A 7489-nucleotide genomic window follows, 5' to 3' on the forward strand; every position below is an offset into this window, starting at 1 on the left:
TGGGGACATCTGGATCTCTAGGGAATGTCACTAAATAGGACCAGATAACCTCAGTATTAGAGCCAGACCGGCTCTGTCATGTATGATTCTCTTGCTGTATAACGACTAATAAAGCCAATATGTGTGGAACCAGGAAGGCAGCCAATGTAGCTTCTTCCAAGAACTGTGAGTAATTAACTGGGTTGCTGGCTAATTTCTTTCATGAAAATGTGTTGAGTGAGATTCTTACAAGTGGTGCTCTTTGTATGACGTCTCCCTCTACTCCCAAAAAGCACAAGTTCATGCCATTAGAAAGGAAGAAAAAAATAAAATACAAAGTTTCAAAATCCTGGGGGTTTCTCCAGCTACATGAACAAGCGGAACCTTGCTCCTCCTTAGTTCTGAATGTCCTGGTGGTTTTCCCCTCAAAACCTACTCTATAACCCAGTCATGTATATTGTATCATTCTATAATGTCTCCAGCTTCTTGCTTTAGTTTGTGGTGTTTCAAATCTCTGGTGTTTCAGAGGAAAAATAATTTAAAAGTTTCTCAAGATGAAAGAACATTAACTACTTGCAACATGTCCCAAAGGAGGAAAGAAATCACCCAAAGTTGGAAAAAATCACCATGTTGTCCTTGTTTGTGGACTTCATGTCACAGCAGCTTCAAAGAGGAAAAGATAATTCTCAGCTGATAATTCCCAGTCACTGTTGCACCTTGTTGGGAAAGCTCCAGCTCTTTCACTCCGTGTACTTTAGGCTTTTCCCTGCTACTGCTCTTGAGGCAGCCCATTGTCATCCAGGACCGAGAGTGTGTCTCCTTCAAACTTAACAAGCATTTTCTTCCTTGCTATGACAGAGTGAGCAGGCTGTGGGAGATGTTTGAGTATCCTAAAGCAAATGGAGCCCACTTCCACCCCAAGCAGTGGAGGATGTTCTGAGCAAACAAATAAAATGATGGATGGTTCCTTCTGAAAGCAGGGCAAACTTTCAGTGACAAGATTCCTGCCAGAGATATGTTCAGGACAGAATCCATATGATAACAATTTAATATGTACAGCAAACAGGGGAAAAGTATATTAATATCATATGGTAAAATTGAATGAAGTATTTTAATTAAACTTAAATTTATCTCACTGATAGTGACTTACAGAGAGTGTTCTGGGAAACACACAAGGATTTCACTGAAATCACCGGTTTAAACAAAAGAATAGCATTCTCTTCCAATATTTCTAACACATTATAAGCACATCAACTAAATGTTACGGAGAAATAATATTAAGCTTCTACTGAATGAGGTAATGAAATGACAGAGCACAGAATATCCTACAATACAGCATTTGCTGCATATGACTGTCCTGCAGGCCCTATTCTTTAGGAAGCCTCATAAACATGATATAGATCCCCATATGCTGTTTTCTTAAAATGCTTTTTTCATAACCCTAGAAAATAAATAGAAGGGAACAGGGACCAGGAAAACTGAATGACAACAAGATTTGTATCACTGTGAAAATATTCATATGTATTGCATGATCAAGAAAGGGACCAAGATTTGGCCAAAACAAGTGGAATCTATGATTTGTAGGGAATCTAGGAATATTTCCGCCTCTTTTTTTAAGTGAAATGTACCAATTTGAATAGCACCAGCTTGTTTTTATTGCGTAATTTGACTCTGTGGATTGAATTATTTTTGCCAAGTTTTGTCAATCTGCCTGGCCTGTTTTATACAATTTACGCACAGTTAATACATCATTCATCAACTGCATGTAAAAGATGGCATTTTTTTCCTTCTTTCTGCTTCTAATGTCACATAACAATGTTTGCTCAGTCCTGACTAAATTATCCAGCTAAACTTTGAGAGATATATGTGTCTTAAATAAAATAGCATTTTGTTTCTTTGTTACTTCTATTTTTTCATTTTTATTATTAGTTAATAACTTTGTCAAGTGTTTTGTCTGATACTTAAGTTGTTTGTCAGTTGTGGGTGAATTCACTATGAGGAGTCTTCTTTTAAACAACAAAATTGTCCCAAATACTGTGTTATGCAAGAATATTCACACACAACAGCTTTTAAGAAAAAAAAAGAAATAAAGATTTGTGTTTTGCTCTTTTTGAAAAGGCTAGGAATTTCTTGAATTTCAGCTGGGTGCATATGTCCTTTTCCTCAAAGGCGTAAGTATAAGGTTCAAACAGATAAGAAAATAGAACTGCCAAATAAGATGTGTCTTGAGCAAATCTGGCATGTGGACAGTTCTATCACAAATGGAAGGAGCAAGGTGTGCCGTCTTCCCACACCAGGCCAGGGTTCTGGGAGAGCCTGGTGAGTAACTGTGGTTCTGCTGTCCCAGCTTCCACAAGGACTGCTCAAGGCTTGCCTAACTCACCTGCCATCTCATGGAAGGCTGAAGTAATGAATTAATGAATCATGGGAACCAGATTTAATGCACATGCCTGTCCATTCTCAAAAAGAAACTAGCCTTTCTGAATATTCAAGTAAACTAGGGAATTTCTTGGTGATGGACTGACGGACAACTAGTAAATATTCAGTTTGTAAATAATGATATAAATGAATAGTGAGTGCAGAAGCCTAAGTGCATCAGTAAATCCATTTTGCCATCAATAATACGTAAAATATGCTATATATTTTAAATAATGTTAAATTATGGAGAGAAAAGAAGGGAATCATCCATACAGAACACAAAGCAGTCAAAGCAGTCCAAGAAGATTTATTATTTTACAAGATCTGCAGGTGTCATGAGTTCTTGAAACTACATTTAGAAAAGCATCATCCTTTCTCTGAGGGACATATTTGATTGCAACCAGGTATTTATAGAGCCTTCAGCTGACAAGTACTTGAGAATCTTCAGCAAGTTAAAAATGACAGTGCTGCTGTGCATACTTATCTCTCTTTTCATGACAGGCTACACAGGATCTGAATAATCCACATTTCTATATATGACAGTAAGCCTGGGTAGGAATAAAGAGAAATTTGCATGCTAAAGAAGCAAGATTAGACCGCTAAAATCATGCCGGAAATAAGACAAGACTCCCTTAATTATCTTTCCTCTAGTCCTAGATCTGTGTTTTCATTGATCAGCCTTATAAGCCTTGTTATTGAGAAGGGGGATGTGTGTGTTAGATGTTTACAGTTCATAGAATTGACTCCTATAAAGCTAACTTACATAATTAGAAAAAAAACAAGACAAAGTGCTGAATATATAAGTACTTCCACAACTGCATTCACCATCATCACTGTCTGCTTAAATGTTATGTAAGAAGATAGCCTTAGTGTCATTCCCTCTGACCGTTAGAAGTTCAGAAACAAGCTTTTGGGTCCTATTGTTCAGAGACAAGGGTTAGGACTTCTGCAGCTGCTGAGAAGCTGTTGGTAACATGAAGTGGCAACGTTACTTCAGGTAATGAAGTACTACATATGTGGAGCTCTGCACACTTCATTCAGGTGCCCTGGCCATCTGCAATAGAGAAACATGCTGCATATGCACAGAACTTCACAGTGTAGCAACAGTAAGGTGACTTTCATGTATACCTCCTCATTCTCTCAATTAATACGCTTTCTAAATCTAGGGTCTGTCGGAGTGGAATAATCTGCAACTAGAGCAATCAGGATGGAAGGAAAACAGGCATGAGGAAAAGTCTGAGAGGGCTCTAGTGACAGAAGGATTTAACAATTACAAAGTAACATCGAAAGAAGAGATGGAGTAGTAACAGGCAAAAACGGCAACGTGTCACCTAAGAAAATGATGTGTAAAATAGAAGGGGAAATTGGAAGTCTCTGACATATCATGTCACTTTCCTCTGAATGTTCATTGCACTGGTGCAAAGTACTCAGAAAATATTTCTAAGATTTTAAACAATTTTGGTTTTGCTTATGTACTTTTTCATTTCCTGGTTAAGTAATGAAGTTTTATTCCAGCAAACATCTGCGGATGCTAAACTTCAATATGAATAGGCAAGTATTGCACTGGATGTGTTAGCCCACTTGGGTAGCATAAAAAATACCAGCTAACCATTGTAATAAGAATATGAAAGATAAAAAATATGAAGGGTTTCATGTATATCCACGGTAATTCTTTAATGAAAATATAGCTGAATAGCTCTAAATATTGACCTAATTTGATGAGCTTATGATTTGGTAGTGGATATCAAATAAACATGGAAACAGAGAGCCTTAGAGTAAATTGTTTCCTGCACTTGTTTTTTGCAGCCTAACTTCTTCTTCAGCTCTTTGAACATACATATATATGTATAAGTTTGGATCATAACTCACACCTCCACTACAAAAATAAAAGGGGGCAACAAATAATTTTTTTATCTAAAAGAATATAAGGACATGGTTTAAAATAACCAATTATCAGAATTTATTTAAAACTTGGCTTGGATTTTCCTTTGGGTATGAGACTATTGCACCAACTTTTATGTGCATACTCAAAAAGAGAAGATATAAGGCATAAGGCTTGAAATTAAGTATCTCACTTTTCATTGACTTATCACTTACCAAGGCCCAAAGAAATCTCATGAATCTTGCTAATTCTTGCCTCAGATCCATCATTCAGGTTAAGCAGAGGATGATCTTTTTTTTTTTACAAGATAAACCAGTATAGATTCAAAAATTTGCAGTGGTGAGGAAGCTAATAAATCTCTCCGTGACTATGCAGTTCTCAGACCCCTTCTTTCTAATGTGAATATTTCAAAACACAGCTTTCTGATACTGGATCCTGTTATTCCTTTGTCTGCTGGATTAAAGAGTTCTCAAAGCATTCCTGAAGCAGTTTCCTGAATGCTTTCCAATTTTTCAAAAGCCTTTTGAAGGTGTGGATGCTGGGGCTGGACATGGTATTCCAGCTGAAAGTTGAGTTTCATTACCTTGAAATAAGGATTAACTGGGAAGTCAAAACTACATAACTCGGCATAGTGACATTTACCTTTCATGACCTGGGTTTAAATTTGTATTTGATCAGCAATGGAAATTGTTTTCCTAATCTTATCCTAGCCCCTTCTGACGTTTTCCCGTATCAAAAAAGATTCGCTTTCATTGGTATAATTTCCTTGCCTGACTAAGGACAGAACAAGCATTGGGGTAGCTGAATAGCAGGTTTGAATGGCAAGGACACACATGTGAGGTGAACTGACAGAGCTGCGTCTGTCCTGGGTGCACACTGTTGGCTCCCATAGTCCCAGGCACAAGTAAGTTCATCACAAATGCTCCGTGCAGCTGCTCACCTTTCCCTGCTCTGACCTCAGGCACAGCCAGCACAGCCCCTACCAGAATCCCTTCTCCCTTCTGCTTGGTGGTCCTGCCTAAACAACAGAGAAGGAAGCAATTTTCTTTACAGCCTTAGAATGAAGTGATATTTCACAGCTGCAAAATTATAGAAAGACTTGAGGCTTACAAGTTGAGCAACAGGAACGAACCCAATTTTAAAACAACTCTTTCACTATAGAATATTGCCAAGTAATATGCAATGAAGAGGTTGAGATATTTCCAAATGTTTTTTCTTCAATAAGGCAAAAAAACTATGATCACATACCAAATATTTAGACAGCAATGTCTTCCAGACTATGGAGAGATAGAAAGGCAGGTCAGGAAGGAGAGAGATACAGAGAAACCCTATCTTGAAATAAATGTAGTTATTGCAAAGTAGTATATTGTAGTTGTACCTCTGTGGGGGTTTAGATAGACTCATTAATATTTAAATACATATATATTAGCATATATTCCTAATGTAATGGCTATATTGCTGATACAGAGCTTTTTAATTGACATAAAACCATTTTTTTCATTAGATGCTGAAGTTAATATGCAACTGTTGAGATTCATCTGACATAATTTCAGCTTGCACATGTCTACAGAAGAAATTACTTGTTCTGTAAGTACTTCTTTGTCTCTATTGAGTATAAAAAAAGCTAGAGAAGTCCTATCTATTTGGTGTCTAATATTTAGGAAACCAAAGTTAGGCAGTTGTGATGGATCCCCCCACTCATGCAGATTAAAAACCTAAATGGATATTAAGGCTACACTCAAAGTGGTTAATCAAAGCAACAAGTGGTTGCCAGTTCCTTCATGGTATGTTTTTAATACAGTGGTACCCAGTTTTGTGAAGAAAACAGGAATAAGAATTGTTAGAAGACATGTATGAGAGCCCTGAAAGAAAATCTGTTAACTGCAAGAGTTATTGATATGCATACCTGATGTCCATAAGATGTGATACTAAACTAATATTCCAGCAGATATGACAAGGAAGAGGTAATTATTACAATCATAAATTTATTAGTGGAGGAGGATTAATTAAATTCTTTATTTTTTGTGTCAAAAAGTCCTGTAGCATGTGGGATAGCCTAGGAAACTCCTGTTCAGAAAGTTCTGCTATGCTAGCTCCATCTGTTTTACAGTTTCAGTAAGAAAAATAATTTGGTTGCTGAGGAGTTCATGCCCTTTGGTAGCAGAAGACAGGCGCCTGACTGAAATACCCTGTGAATTTTGGCATGATACTTTTGAACTGAGCAAAGTAAATGAATTGTTAGTCAAAATCAGAGGTAATGGTAAGCCTGGGCAAGTTCCTTTGGGAGGTTGCTACCATGGAAGAGAGGGAGAAAAACAGACTGTGTCTTTGCCGGAGGTCCAACCTGGATGTTTCAACTGCATTGCTGAAGAAATGGCTAGGATGTGGGAAGTTGTCATGGTCCTGGGCTGGACACAGCCAGTTTCCTTGTGCCCCTAGAAGCATCAGGAGTAGCTAGCCTGAACCACTAATGTTATCCCTTGGCTCTTCATCCCTTGGTTCTTCATCCCTTTTATTTTATTCCCCTCCTCAGCTCTCACCCTGCTCACTAGCCTTGGAGCAGAAAAAATCAGCTTTCCTAGCAAAACCAGGACCTCACAAGCCATCTCTGGTTGTTAAAGCCTGACAGTCTTGAAATGTGCAGTTTTAAAATCCCAAATGAAATTATGTTTTCAGTCAAAAGAGCAATATAAAATGCATTTATAATTTCTTGGGTTTTAATAAATGGAAATGTTATTACTTTCTAAAAAAAAGCAAAAATATCATAAAAGACTATTTTAAATAGATACATCATTTGTTCCAAAGTTTCTATTTTCTCCTGAATCTGTTCAAAACTTCCTGGAGAAAATACAAGATTATTCATCAAACAGAAACATTCCTCAACAACATTTTCCTTTAAAAAGTTTTCGATGAGATGTATTTGGATTTCTGACCAGTCATTGCTTTAAATCATTTCATCACTTAGTACAGTAAAAAGGAGCTTCACTTGGTGAAAAAAAAAACAAAACAACAAACACGCAAGCAGCTTCATCTGGAAGAGCATTAGTGGTAGCAGAGGTCTATAAAGAATTAATTTGGTTAGCAGGAGATCTTCAAAGTTTGTGAAGAAGAAATAGGTCCCACTTCAGAGGGAATAATGGTAAAAAATAGCTGAAAATTCAAGGAAAAACATGAATGAGTTGCTTACTTTCTTGCCAATTATTATGTGAT

Source organism: Phaenicophaeus curvirostris, chromosome 2 (assembly GCF_032191515.1).
Source record: "Phaenicophaeus curvirostris isolate KB17595 chromosome 2, BPBGC_Pcur_1.0, whole genome shotgun sequence".
NCBI classification, from domain to species: domain Eukaryota; kingdom Metazoa; phylum Chordata; class Aves; order Cuculiformes; family Cuculidae; genus Phaenicophaeus; species Phaenicophaeus curvirostris.